The 15,526-nt window shown below is 37.7% G+C and overlaps 1 protein-coding gene across 2 annotated transcripts in view; it reads right to left on the bottom strand.

Moving 5' to 3' along the window:
- Positions 1-15,526, bottom strand: part of Grm1 (glutamate metabotropic receptor 1) — a 365,609-nt gene that overhangs the window by 223,013 nt on the left and 127,070 nt on the right. The window lies entirely within an intron of this gene.

The following is a 15,526-nucleotide window of genomic DNA, read 5'->3' as shown; positions in this document are numbered from 1 at the left end:
TCTCATTTTAGGAAAAAAATAAATTTCAAATATTCAATGCAAGAGATGGTCCTCTGTTTTGGTACCCTAAAAGTCTTCTATTGAGAAAATAACCTAGACGGACAATGTAGAAGTTCAAAACACATGTGTGTCGAATCTGCTGAGTATTGTACTTTAAGAACATAAGGGGGGACAGGGAGAGAAAAGTAAGAAGGGGAGGATTGGGGGAACTTGAGGAAACAGGAAGATTGGGATAAAGGAAGGTTGGATAGGGGAGCAGGGAAGCACATATCTTAGTTAAAAGAGCCACCTTAGTGTTGGCAAGAGACTGGAACCTAGAGTGGCTCCCAGGAGCCCAAGGCGATGTCCCCAGTTAGTCCCTTGGGAAGCTGAGGATAGGGAACCTGAACTGACCCTATCCTATAGCATTACTGACGAATATCTTTCATATCACCATAGAACCTTCATCTGGTGATGGATGGAGATAGAGACAGAGACCCACACTGGAGCACTGGACTGAGCTCCCAAGGTCCCAATGAGAAGCAGATGGAGGGAGAACACGAGCAAGGATGTCAGGACCACGGGGGGTGCACCCACCCACTGAGACAGTGGGGCTGATCTATTGGGAGCTCACCAAAGCCAGCTGGACTGTGACTGGAACAGCATGGGATAAAACCGGACTCTCTGATCATGGCGAACAATGAGGACTGATGAGAAGCCAAGGTCAATGGCAAGGGGTTTTGATCCTACTTCATGTTCTGCCTTGGTGGGAGCCTAGCCAGCTTGGATGTTCACCTTCCTAGACATGGAGGGAGGGGGGAGGACCTTGGACTTTCCACAGGACAGGGAACCATGACTGCTCTTTGGATAGGAGAGGGAGGGGGAGAGGAGTGGGGGGAGGGGGAGAAGAGAGGGGGGAGGGGGAGAAGAGTGGGGGAGGGGGAGGGAAATGGGAGGCTGGGAGGAGGCGGAAACTTTTTTTCTTATTCTCAATAAAATAAAAAAAATGTCAAAAAAAAAAGAACATTGAAAAGGCAAAGACATTGTTACCACTGTAGTTCTGCCTGCTCTCCTAACACAAGATGCAAACGAATGATTTTTGAAGCTGATTTCCAACTCAGACAATGTTGCACGTACAGCTGTAAGCAGCTTAGGGGAACTGAGGGATGTAATTAGCTCATTTCTGGCAATCAAGACAAATTCACAAGGAGGATGCATTTTCTCCACCTGTCATGTGGGAATTCTCCCAAGGAAAACTCTAGAAGCCATCTTCACAGGCACAAACACTCAAAGAGGAGGCAGCTCTCTCATCATCAAGCATATTGTTTGTCTTACTTACAAATGAAACAAGTGAGCTTGCAAATCCTGGGCAGCCAAACTTCATGGCTTACCAAACAATTTTCAACACGGATCCTAAAGTGAGCCGTGAATGAAAAGATTCCAACTCAGAAGAGCAAAAGTGATCAATAATTTTCATAGCATGTCCAATCAGAATTCTTTATTTTCAATACAATGAGAGTTTATTGGGTAAATTGTGAAAATACTTGACATAATCTTCCACAACACATTTTAATTGTTCTTTTGTTTGTCTATTCTTTGAGAATTTCATACATGTATATAAAGTATGTTAATAAAAATAATGATCACAATGTATGGTAGGTCTAAAAGAGCTAGTTCTTGTCAATCACTGTCCTTTTAATAATTTTTATCATATTTTCTTTTTCTTAACTCAAGTTATTCTTTGACTTTTTATGCATATCTAATGCATTCTGATTTCTCTCATTTCTACTCTCTCATACATCTTCCTCTCTCTCCCCATTTACCTGCATCCTTCTTTTCTACCAATATCCCTCCCACATTCAAGTCTTTCTGATATGTTTGTGTCATGAGTTTTACTAGGACTTTATGTGAGGCTCTAGCATTAGAGTCTGGTGGACATACCAGTGGGCACATAACCAAAGATAACAATTCCTCCCCATGTGGATTCTATCATCAACCCATAGTTGAGCAGTAAGGGGTGGATTCCCATTAGTCACTGACTGGTTCATGACTATTAACTGCACAGCTTTGAGCCCATAGCAGAGCAGGCCAGAAAGAGCTAGGCTGGGAAAACTAAAGTGAAGGATGGGAGATAGAAGGGTGGCATCAGAGAGAATCCATGGAGCCTCCACCAGAGTCAGACATGCCGAAAATTTGCTGGTAGGCCACTGCCACGTGGCAATACACAGATTAATGGAGATGGGTTAAATTAATATGAAAGAGTTAGCCAATAAGAAGCTAGAGCTAATGGGCCAAGCAGTGATTTAAATAATACAGATTCTGTGTGATTATTTTGGGGCTGAGCAACCAGGAACCAACAAATGGCCTTCCTCCTACAGTCTTATGCAGGCCTGATGCAAGTAATCACATCTGCTGTGAGTTGATAATTACATTGGTTGTGTTGTGTCTAGATAATGAGATTTCACTTCCTTTCTTCCTACCTTCTAGCTCTCATTCTTTACAAACCTTCTTCCACAGTGTTCCCTGAGTCCTAAAGCGGGAAATATAAATGACTTGTTTGCAGCTGAGCCCCATCCATCGTTTATTCTCACATCTTGGGTAGTCATGTATCTGTATTCACCATCTTTCACTGCAAATAGAAACTCTACCGCTAAAGGAATAAGAGTATCCTTTGTCTAGGAGTATAAAGATAGACATTTAAAAGGCAGAATTGTTTATTTAGCTTAATACTAGTACTAATTTTTCTTATGCGACCCATGACCTCCTAAGTCATGAGATTTTGCTAGACTCACAGAACCAAGTGCAGGATCCCTTCTGTGGATGGAACCCAAATCCAATCAGAGTGGTTAATTGCCCCCAAAACAATCATGCCACTATTGAACACAGAAGCACATCTTGACTGGTAAGTTGTTATGGTAATTCAATCATTTCCATGCTTTTGTTAAGATCCTTGATGTCCTCACCCCCATCAGCCTCAACAGCAACTCCTAGCCCTTTGAAAGCTAGCCCCCAGAGAATATGCTTCCAGCTCAATTCCAGCTTGATTCCTCCATACCTTACAACCATGGCACATGGTGTCTTCAGCAACACAGTCTTATCATGTACACTAATAGGCAAATAAGCAGAAAGGCAAGAGTCTTAATTATTTGGGGGATCTATGGAACCTCTCTGACCAACAGCTTCCATGGAGGTCCCATCTCTGTCCCTGGAACATTTTAGCACATTTTCCTTTTAATGATCACTTTGCTTTTGTTAAACCCAGATAGTTAAATCACATATGTTCCAAGAACAATAATAGAATTGCATTATAATATTAATCATTTGTTATATTCATACCTTCCAGATTTTGGTTAATAATCCCCTAATGAGAACTTATCAAATATTGATTTTCACTGTCAATTATTCTGACCCAAACTGTATCTATGACCTCTTCTCTTCTGATACTGGATTCAACACTTAATTTTCAGCACTCTTAATGAAAAAAATGGCAAAAAACTATTTCATTTGAAGCTTGATACCTTGAGTCGATCTATGATTTTCTGATATTCTCCCACAACTCAACTTTTACTAAATTTCTCCATTTAAAGTTACCAAACAGAAATATATGAAGTGACTACTATGTACTAAATGCTGTAGACACAGAACATAAGCGTAATCGCAGAAGAGCAAACTTATGCACAGTGATGAGTCAAGAATATCCACCTCCCTTTTACATTTCTCACTTTAAAACTGGAAGCTATTTGTGGATTTATTTTTTTCTTAATCTTGGATATGTTCATATGTTAAACATGAGGACATAAGACATATTTTATTTGTGAACTGAAGTCACCCATACAGGCTTGATTTTTCAGTACCCCAAACACTTCATTTCCCATCATTACTATTTGACGAGTTTGGAAAATTATTTTGTTTTGTTTTGGTTCTGGGTTTTTTTTTAAGAGGTGGCAAGTTATGTGTGAACATTTCAAGTTTCTTTCTAAGCTCATTCTATATTCACTGCAATCTCTCGCTGCGGTGCATTTGTTATCCATGAACACCACACGTCTATTTATGTACGTGAGGTGTGTTGTTGCCAGTTCTCCGTGTTTGATGGACAGTGAAAAGAATACCATCCCTGTCTGGGTTTAAAAGCTCTTCAGCAGATTACAGTTATTCATGTCATAATCATGAGTTTATAGAGTGCTATCAAATTGGGGGTTGTTACAGTTTGAGTTTTGTTCCTCAATATAACAATATTGAGGGTTGATTGGGACTTCATGAAACATTTGAATCATACAAAAAAGTCTTCATGAATAAATTAAACATTCTTGAAAGACTGGGTAAAATCACTCGACCAAATTAGTTCTCCCAGGAGTATATTATTCTTAAGACAGCGGGATCTGATCAAGAGAGTCTGCAACCCTTCTTTATGTGTTCTTCCTGCACAAAAACGTCCAGTTCTGTTTATCTGCCATGGTATGATACAGAGTGAGGTCCTAATCAGATATTAAACTGATGCTAACAGTTCTCTTGGACATCATCTGCAAGCAAAACCAAAGTTTTTGCTTTATAAATTACTTAGTGTGGAATATTTTGTGTTACCAACATAAAAAATACAAAGCTAACACTGAGAATTGAAGTGTTTCAATAACGATAAATGAAAATATAGATGCCATTTTGAAACTGGGTAACCAGAGGTTGGGAGAGTTTAAAGAAGTGGATTAAAAGAAGAATCCTAGCATGAGGTTATGAGTGAACCTGGAAATTTGAGGGCAAATGGATGAAACTAAAAAAAAAAAATCATCCTGAGTGAGGTAACCCAGACCAAGAATGACAAACATAATATGTACTTACTCATAAATGGATATTAATGGTAAAGTAAAGAATAACCATGCTTATAAACCACAGACTCACAGAGGTAACAAGGAGGATCCAAGAGGGGATGCATGGATATCCCTGAAAAGGGAAAATAGAAGAGATTTTGTGGGTGAACTGTGGGAGGGTGGGCATGGCAACTTGAAAGATTGAGTTGGGTGGGTGGAGGGGGCAGTGCTGAGAGAGATGACTGGAAAGGGGGGGAGGCTTTACAGAGCCAAGTAGAAGGCTGATGCAAGGGGAACTTCCAGTAGTCTACAAGGATGGCCCCAGGAGCTAAAAGTTCTGGCAAGAGTAGTGGCACACCCTGAGCTGGCCATCCCTTATAATCAAATTTGTTACTATCCTTTTTGTCCTTAGAGAACCTTCATCCAGTGACAGATAGAGACAGATTCAGAGACCCAGGCCAAACATTGTGCCAAGCTCAGGAAATCCTGCCAAGAAGAGGGTAAAAGGATTATAATAAATGGGGGAGGGTGTCAGGAGCATCTCAGGAACACCCACAGAAATCACTGGTCTGGGTTATGGAAACTCACAGATTCTGAACCAACAATCAGGGAGACTACATGGGACCGAACCGCATGGGGCTTTCTGCATATATGTTACAGTTGTGTAGATTGGTCTATCGGTGGGGCTCCCAGAAATGGGAGCAGGGGCTGTTCCTGGTGCTTGGACTTGCTCTTGGGAACCCATTCTCATGCTGGATTGCCTTGCCCAGTCTAAATACAAGGGGTCATGCTTGGTCTTATGGCAGCTTGGTATGCCATGCTTCGCTGAAGCCCATAGGAAACTGGTCCTTTTCTGAGTGGTTATGAAGGAGTGCATATGGGGGTGGAGGGGACTGCCACTAAACACTTAAATGGTGCTTGTGAGCTGCTAGCAGCTTGCTTCTTGGTGATGATATGGCTCTAGAAACTTTGCAGAGTTGTGGCAATAAATGTGGCTTCTCCCAATATTTCCATCATGAAGTTAGCCTCTCAAGAAGCCAAGGAATGGGGCAGAGCCAGCTGTGAAAGCCACAGCTTTAATCCTAGCCATGCCACTTAGCAGATTAAAAACTCCTGTGGTCAGAAAAAGATATATACAGTAAAGATTGATTCAGATTAAAAAATGTCTAAACAGTTTTCAGCATGTTTATAAATATACATAGGCTTCAGAGAGAAAAGGGATGTGAAAAGTTCTTTAAAAAAAGAAAGAGAGTAAGAAAACAAAGAGTCATATAAAATGGAAAATACAGAGAGTTTGGATACTGTCAGTTACTGTGTTGTCTCTGAATTGTTTGATTGCTGAGAAAGGAGCAATAGTTGAACAGTTGCTAAAAGACGTTTGATTGCTGATCAACGTCAAATGTTGCTGAGTTAATCCAGCCTATATATTTTGAAACTGCCTTGACTTTAAAATTTAAGTCAAAAGATATGTTACTCTAAAGAAAAATTTTTGCTTTTATTTACAAAAGAAACGAAAGACTGCAAGTTTATTCTGGGTTGAGAAAAATAAGAATTGATCAAGGAAGGCCCGCTGAAAAATCTCCAATGAAAATGGATGCCCCAGAGGATCCAACATTTCAGAGCACCTTTGCTGCAGTTTCCTCTTAGTTCTATATCCAAAACAGCCTCAAGACTGTTACCTGAAATGACTGAGCCTCACAGAATACTCCAGTCAGAACTTGGACCATAATCCTGATTTTTCTTTGAGTTCCCATAAGATTACCAGCATCCCAATCAGCAGAGGTAACCTAGAAAAACTATGTCCACATTCCCCAAAAATGGATTAGGAATATTTGTCTTTTTTAGAGTGTTGGTTATAAATTGTTATGGATAATGATCATGATAAAAGATAAACAAAGGAGATTAGATTCTGGGATCTTGTTTTGGAAAGAGAAAATGGGAAATGCTGTGGGATGATACTCTTGTGCATTATAAAGATTTGTTCCTCATATGAGTTTCACAGAATGCTGGTTGGCCAGTAGCCAGGCAAGAAGTACAGTGGGGTAACTAGATTAAGAGAATTCTGGAAAGAGGAAAAGCAGAGTCAGTCACCAGCCAGACACAGAGGAGGCAAGATGAGAAAAGGTACAAACCCTTGTGGCTAAACATAGACAAGAATTATGAGTTAATTTCAGTCATAAGAGCTAGTTAGTAATAAGTCTGAGCTAAAAGGCCAAAGAGTTTATAATTAATATAAGCATCTGTGTGTTTCTTTGGAACTGAAGCTCTGAAGGACAGGGAAGGACAGAAAGGTATTCTCTGACCTAGACACATTATCTGCTTCAACCTCATGCACATCCCACACAATAATAAGAAAATAAAATTTTTTTAAAAGGTGGTTGTGGTGAAAACTAAGAAAACAAAGACACCTGGGTATTCTGTGATAGCAACGAACTAGGTTCACAAAGTTCCTGCAGCTAGGCTGGGGTTGGACTTCCTGATTTTATATATAGACATTACTGGAATGATTTTCTTTCAAAATGTTCATCAGAAGAAAGTTCTTTTCCAAAATGCAATTGAACTGCTTCAAGTCACAAATTAGAGCAATATTATTTTCATAAAATCATTTGAAATATAAAGTATGGTATGTTAAACGAACAGTTACTCTGTGGCCTAGTAACAGTAAATCACGAGATGCTAATAAAAGTCCTATGATGGAAACCGACTTTAATAATATTGAAGTGAACAGCATCTGGATGCTGTAGTCCATTCTGACTCTGATGTGAAAAAAAAAGAAGGTGATCAAAGTTAAACAAATCTATTTGAGATAGAAACAGAGGAAATTCTTAGTCTTCTCTCAGATGTAACAGGAAGGAAAAACTATGAGCTAGTGCTCTCTCACAATGACTGTTATCTTACATTTGATTTCATGGAAACTCTAAGATCACATTTGCTTCGTGTACAAGCTTATCAGTTCTGCTTCGAAAAGGAACTTGTAAGTCTAGCCTCATGATTAAAAGTAAGAGAAGTCTACTTTCCCTCTTATCTGATTAACTTAAACTGCAGCTTCACTTTTCATAATCAACCAAAGTATATTAACACTTCACTGAAAAATCTGATCACTAACAAGAGCAGCAACAAAATATATCAAAATGATAATATTATTGAAACCTATGGGGTGTTCTGAACCTGTTACTGGATAAACCACATAAAGTAAGTGATGTGGGATTTCCCTCTGTATGCTGTGATTACCATTAATGAATAAAGAAACTTCTTTGGACCTATAGCAGTGCAGAAGTTAGATAGGCAGGGAAAACTAATCTGAATGCTGGGAGAAAGGAGTCAAGAGAGAAGCCATGGAGCCTCTGCTGGAGGCAGCATTTTAAGAAGTGCTCCTGGACAATAAAGAATTACAGATACACAGTAGGACAGATTCAGACATAAAAGACCTATAAATGGGCCATAGTGTTGGATAAACAAATGTAGGCTTGAAAGAAAAAAAAAGAGTATAAAGAGTCACCAAAATAAAGTTAATGCTTTTTTTTTTAAAAAAAAGGGGGGGATAAAATCTTTAAAGAGACAGCATACAGACAGTCATAGATTAAAGAAGTAAAAATAATAAAATAAATATTAAAAGGTAATAGAGTAAAAACAAAACACATAAAGATGAAAAATTCAAAGAGAATCTGGATTATGTATATTATTGTGTTTTCTTTTATTTATTTTTTTTTTGACTATGAAGGAGCTAAGACATTTCATTGTATGGGCTGCTAAGCTAAACCAGCCTGTATATTATATAGGTATCTTGACTTCAGAATCTGGGTCTAGGTATACAGTGCTTTGGAAAAGAGGTTATTCTTTTCTTTTCATGGAAGATGAGAATCTGTGGATTGCTTCAAGATCAATATGGTTTGAAGACCACATCCCCCTGAAAGGTTGCTATGAACACCCTTTAAAGATTACTTCATCCAACTGCTGACTGAGATGAACATAGCACACAGGATATAACACGAATGGCCTGATTAACAGCGCCCCCAATCAGCAGAAAGCAGTATGGACAAAACTATGCCCATATTCCTAAATTTTGTTTGTAAATGTTCTTTTAACATTTAAAGGGGGATATGCTATAGAGATGAATACTTTGCATTGTTCTAGATCTTGGTTTATTGATTCAAATTTAAGGTCAATTTTGTTATACTTTGTATATTTATTTCTGATCTTGATTAAGTTATTATGTTCTTCCAGCTTATTTTAAAATCTAAAGTATAATTAAGAAATATAAGTTAATACATAAATCATCAATAATAGTCAAGTTTGTAGTCATGTTATATTTTCTAGATGTATAGAGTTATATTTCAGTTAGATAGGTATTCTTCAAATCTTTCAGGACCCTCAGAATATGGCATTAAAATGTTTAATAACTTAGGACTTTTCATGACAATGAGACACATCTGCTTCTGGCAGTACCAACCTACTTCAAGAGGAAGATGCTCCTTATGGAGTTGGTTAGCCATTTGGGCAAGAAACTGCTCTTGCATTGACTGCTTCACTGGACATGTAGGATCCACAGAGAAATGACTGCTGAACTTGCTGAAAGGTGAGCTGATCCTTTGGGATTCCTGCTTCAGAAAAAAAGGTCCACGACACATTCTGAAGGATACAAAAGAAAATGACTAAACTGTCTCTAAAATTTCCTGCTTTATGGAAATGTCTGCTGGATACTATGGGCCTGTAGGCTGAGGATGGATGCCCCAATGATACAGAAGAACTTTGGTTAACTGTCCAGGCAGCAAGACGTCTCTGTCATTTCTAGAGTTTTGGAAGTTTCTTACAATGCACTTCCTATTTACTTAGGTAATATCATATCCTTTTGGAGCCTTTGATGGAGCTGAAGAATAGATAGTTATAGTTTTCCTTACTTATGATAAAAGATAAAATAAATAAAAATATTGTAACTGTAATTCTTGCTTGGTACCTGTTTTGTTATATGTAATTTTACTATGTTAAAGTTAAAGCCTTCCTTTTTGTATAAGCAGAAAAGGGAAATGGTGTGGGAGGTTCTTCTTCCTATGTGTAGCTTGTATTGGTTAATGAATAAAGAAACTGCCTTGGCCTGATAGGGCAGAACTTAGGTAGGCAGGGAAAACTGGACTGATAGGCTGGGAGGAAGAAGGCAGAGTCAGGGAATGCCATGGAGCTGCTGCTGCTGGAGATATACGTGCTGAAACTTTGCTGGTAAGGCTGGTTAAATTAAAATGTAAGAGTTAGCCAATAAGAAGTTAGAGCTAATGGGCCAAGCAGTAATTTAATTAATACAGTGTCTGTGTGGTTATTTTGGTTCTGGGTGGCCTGGACAAACAAGCGAGCCCTTCTTCTACACACATAACCTGCATAAACTAATTCCGCAATAAGTGGAGCAGAAAGGAAACTAAAAGAATTTAAATATTTTAGTATTATAAAACAATATCCTATGCTATCTTATTTTGAGTTTTCAGAGTAGTCCTGTCTAGGAATATGAGTTAAGTCTTACTACTCCACGGAGTTGAGCTTAGGAAAGCAAATATTGGGACCATGGTCTCAGGTCAGATTTACTGACTCTGCTGTTTTGACTCCCAGTACGCTCCTAGGGAAGATACAGACGAAAGCTGCACATTTATGAAACAAAAGAAGTACTTATTGAGTCCAGCCAGTAACACACGACAGTGCTTACAGGTCACATGTGCTATTATAGTGCCGTGTACTTAAAATCAAAATCAGTTTGTAGAAAGTTGACTTTCCAAGGAGTCAGCAGCAAATGGAGAAGCTAGGACAAGAATCATAACATTTATGACTATTGTGACTGCTAGTCAAAATAATACTCTCAGAATAATTTTTATTGTAATTCAAGAAATAACATAATTGAAAAAATGTAATCATCTCTTCTTGCAGCTTATTCAGTCAACTAATTATGTTGATATGTAATAGATATGATTTCATTGTTACTTAGAAAATCTGAAAGAATTACAGTATTTAATTTAACTTAAATGGAAACGTGCAGAAGATTTTTAAGCAATTTGGAGATGCTCCTTCTAGAGAAGATGGAGTCAGTTGAAGTAATTAAAATTTAGACATGATCACTAAGACTTTATCAATGGTTGATCTATGCAACTATTCTAATACATTCATTGACATTCCAATTATAGGTATGTTTACTAGTCTCAAAAAGAAACAATCCTGATGATCCATGAATTCTAAAAGCATGTTATAACACATTATGACCAAGCCATAATTACCAACCTATCATCTAACCTATTATTGCTTTCCAGGTCTACTTACATGGTTCTATAATGTCAATTTTACCATCTACAAAGAAATCTTACTGAAGTCCAATAGACATCTATTTTCTTACTGAATAATTTTAATTGCCAATATTAATTAAGCATTTATCACATTATTTAATATTAAGTGTGTATTGAATAGTTAGCAAATGTACATGAAAATACCATGTATTTATAATGTTTTAAATTTAGTTTTTTAATTTTCAAAAATTGCTATCAGGATAGGAGAAATATTTAATACATTTTAAGCTTCCTTTTCAAGTGAATGTATGGGATTAGAGGCTTCCTAAAGCTATAATGATTTTACAACCTAAATATTTGGATAAGCCTTGGGTTCAGTGGTACTGAGAATATGACCATTGTACTGTCACACTTTGATGGACACAATACTCTTTCATTCACAGAAAAGACCTTAGGACTTTCTTAGCCCACTAATGGCACCATCTTATCTGTACATAAAGAACTGAAAATGTTACTTTGTGATTTTTTTTCAAAACAGAAATTATGTACGAGATAAGAAAAGAGATTTTGAATTCAGGAGTTAGATTCTGAAACTGTAATTATGTGTATTATAATCTTCATTTTTACAATTCATCATTTTGAAGGAAAACTTAAGTCAAATCAACCAATACAAAGTAAAATACTCCTTTTTTGGACATACTTTCTTGAGTTTCTATGCAGTAAAAAACACCCCTATTGGTGAATTCAGACTAACAGTGATAGGTTTTGCAGAGTCTGCACAACTAGATGACTTTAGAGGAAGTAGAAACTGTAATACATCTCTACTAAATTCAGAAAATTCACACATCAACTCTTGTTGAGAATACTGATGGCCTACAAAATTGTGTCTTTATGGAAGTTTCATTTTGAAACTGGCTTTAACATCAGTAGTATAACAGCTTTAAAAAGCTAAAAAGGTTGAAAAGTAAATTCAATTATCTTGAAAATGTTAACTACAACTGTAAGCACAAACGCTACCCCAATGGAAGCCATGACATCAGAGCTACACTTTTCTAAGTCTCCCTCCTTTGTGTAGTCTTGAATTTCTGGACATGAAGACTTATTCTGAAGTGCAAAACCTGTAGAAAGCAATAGGATATCACCTGCAGAAGTATGTTAGAAAAGAACCATGAGTTCCCACTACTCTCTTGGTCAATATAATGTGAGTGACACCACAGAAAGACCCATGTGACAAGAAGCTAAGAACTCTGACAAAAAGTAGCAATAGGACAAAAAGTAGCAATAGGCTACTTTTGGAGTTGTAGCAATAGGCCAGTAAGTAAGTTTACAAGTGGACTGTCCCTAAACCAAGCTTTATAGGAGAAGCCCTTGGATGAATGAAAACTATTTGTATTTCATAAGTCCTTCTTTGCAGAAGGTCAGGCTCAGCAAACGCCTTCATTTCTTTGCAGACAGGCTTAGGGATGGAAGTACAAACAATCCAGATTTAATGATTAGAATCAAAGCTAATGAACTCTCACTTATCTTTCAGAAGTTATAAGCTTCATTAAATGACTTTACAGCAACCAATGTCATTTGTTGACAAATGGCTTTAATGACCAAAATCAGTTCATTGACTTAATAATTTTCAATACTCTCCTTTAGAAAACATTACAGCAAGCAACACTTCCATATTTCTTTCCTGCAACATAGTTTTGCAATTGCAGCTTCTTTGCACTTTTTAAGCTAGGTATGCCAACCCGGTAGACAATGATGAGTGAATTTTAATAACATTCCATGTGCTATATTTGGTGAGCATGGAAGGAAAATATGTTTCCTTTTTAGAAAAAAAAATCAAACCCCAAAACCTTTTAGATCATATTCCCTACTTATTATTAGTGCTCTCAGAAATTCTTAAAACTGCACCTATATTTGGGGAGAGGGTTGATTGCCTAGGTAACTTCTAGTGACTATGTCCCAGCAAAAGAAAAATGAACAGTAGGGGAAAATCATAAAAATGACTGAGCTCGCCAAAACACATATAATCTGTTTTGTGTTGGAGAAAACTGTTTTTTTTTTTCAGCAACAGGTCTCAGTTGCAAATAACTTCTTGGCTAGGGGTAGAAAGACTCTGTGTCCACTTGCCCTTTTCAGTACTCTTCTGCTATGAACTTATGAAAGTCCTGTGCATGCTCTCACAGTCTTTGTGAGATCATATATCTATCAATCATTTGGTGTCTAGAAGTTGCTGTTTTCTTGGAGTCATCTTCCACCTCTAGCTCCTACAGTCTTTCCTCCTCCTCTTCCGCATAGATCCGTGAGCCTTGAAAGGAGGAGTTTGGTAAAGACATCCCATTTAGGGTAGATTGTTCCTAAGCCTTTCACTCTCTGCACACGGTTCACTTAAGGGTCTCTTTGTTAATTAGCATCGAGAACAAGAAGCTTCCCTGATAAGGTCTGAGTGATGCTCTCTACTCTGTGGGAATAGTAATATACCATTAGGAGTTATTTTATTACTATGGATTCCATGGTGGATTTTTTTATGTTCATTTTTGTTTTGTTTTAGTTTGGATTGTTGTTGTCTTATGGATTTTGTTTCTTTTACTTTTAAGTTCTTTTGGATTTGGTGGGACTGGTATTTTTTTCTGGTTTTGGTCTTTTTTGAGAGAGAGGAAGAGAAAGAGAACATGAACTTGGGTGGGTATGGAGGTGTGAGGATAGGGAGGTGGAGAGGATCTGGGAGGAATAGGGGGAAGGGAAAGAATATGATTGAAATAAATTATATTTAAAAATTTAATTAAATTGCTAAGCTAAATGATTAAAGTGGACTCTCCAAGGCATGCTTCTTTTCATTGCACAATGTGTCAAAAAACATGTAAAAACCACAACTTATTGTTAAGAGATGCCAGATAAAAACAAAGGATCCCGGACTGCTTTTCTAACAGGGCTCTGGGCTAAGGTTGAGCACTGCCCAAGCTAGGCATGGTGGCTCACGCCTGTCATCCTAGCACTTGGGAGGTGGAACTAGGATGATCGGAAGAGGACAGTTGAAGCCACCCCTGACTATATGAGATACAACAGGCAAAGTGAGAGAGGGAAAGGGAAGGAAAGAAGGAGGAAAGGAGTGAAGAGGGAGGGAGGGGAAAGTTAGGTAGAAAAGCAGAGAGAAAAAAATAGCTGTACATCTTATAAACATGGAATATACCTGATGCTGTAATTTCAAGAAGAACTTTGGATAAATGTATTAGTGGGAAATGTAGGCTTTCTTTGTGTAATTGGCAGCCTTCCCAGAGATTTTTCATAAAACACTGAAATAATCTACCTGTAGAAAAAGCTCGGTTGTTCCCATGCTCTAGAATGACCAGAGCTATAATTCTTAACTGTTTCACTGTTCATCAAAATTAGTTTATCCTCAAATATAAGAGATATGGTTGGGAGTTGCCAATGGCCAAGGGTTTTCAGTAGAAAGAATTTTCCTACTAAAACATTCCTCCCTGTTCAGGCTCACCACTGAAGCTATGTAAATGGTCACCCCGTGATACCCTCACTCTTGTAGATCGGGGGAAGCACAGCAGTTTCTCTTTTTAAAATCTGGCCCTCCCTCTTGCATTTCTAACACAGTATTCCCCACTGATTCATTAGACAGTATTTTTCAAAAACTATGAAACATATGAAGTGCTACTTTCTCTCTCTCTTTCTCTCTCTCTAAGACACACACAGAGTGTTAAGTTCAAATAACATCACAGCAAATATAAAGCAGTAAATCAGTTCTAGAAATACAGTGAAAGCCTTAGTTAATTATAAACTACTGGTCCATCTTCCAGATGCACATGCTACCCTTGTGGAAATTCCACACCCTGAACCTTCCCATGCCGCGTACCACAGTTATAAGTATGACCTAATTAAGACGTCTGATCTCAAACAATTTCAAAATTTTCCCTCTGTTATGCATGCTTCTTCAACCTACCATCTCTCCAGTCTCCATCATTTTTCCACCAAATGTTTTCTTGGCATTGGTTTTCTTGTGGGTTTACTACTTAATCACTTTTTTCTAGCTTCATACTCAGATCAATGAGCAGTCAAAGAGCTCCATGCCTTCCTCACTGAAATAAGTAAACACACTAACTCACATAACAGAGGGGAACTAAGGATAGAACCAAAGCTTAGGATAAGCTAGCTTTACATTAAGAAGAAGGTCCTGCATTACCTAGATGGGTCCAAAGTAAACACAAAAGTTATTTATAATGGTAGAGAATCAGGTGGAAGAACTGAGGAGGTGACAATCTGAGATAAAACCGTTCGTCTCTGTTGGCCTTGGAAGATAGAGGAAGACTAGAATAAGTCGTGAGGTGTGGGCAGACTCTAAAAGTGGGAACAGACCTGATAATGCCTTAGTTTAATCCAGGGATTTACATCAGATTTCTGACATCATGGTTTGATATTAAAGTTCTGTGTCATTTATATCATCAAATATTCATAAATATGTAAATATGTACATAGATAGATAAT

The sequence above is a fragment of the Alexandromys fortis genome, unplaced genomic scaffold, assembly GCF_014885135.2.
Source record: "Alexandromys fortis isolate MF-2015 unplaced genomic scaffold, M_Fortis_MF-2015_v1.1 scaffold_134, whole genome shotgun sequence".
Lineage (NCBI taxonomy): Eukaryota > Metazoa > Chordata > Mammalia > Rodentia > Cricetidae > Alexandromys > Alexandromys fortis.
The sequence above is the reverse complement of the archived record's forward strand: the minus strand, read 5'-3'. Positions and strand labels throughout refer to the sequence as shown.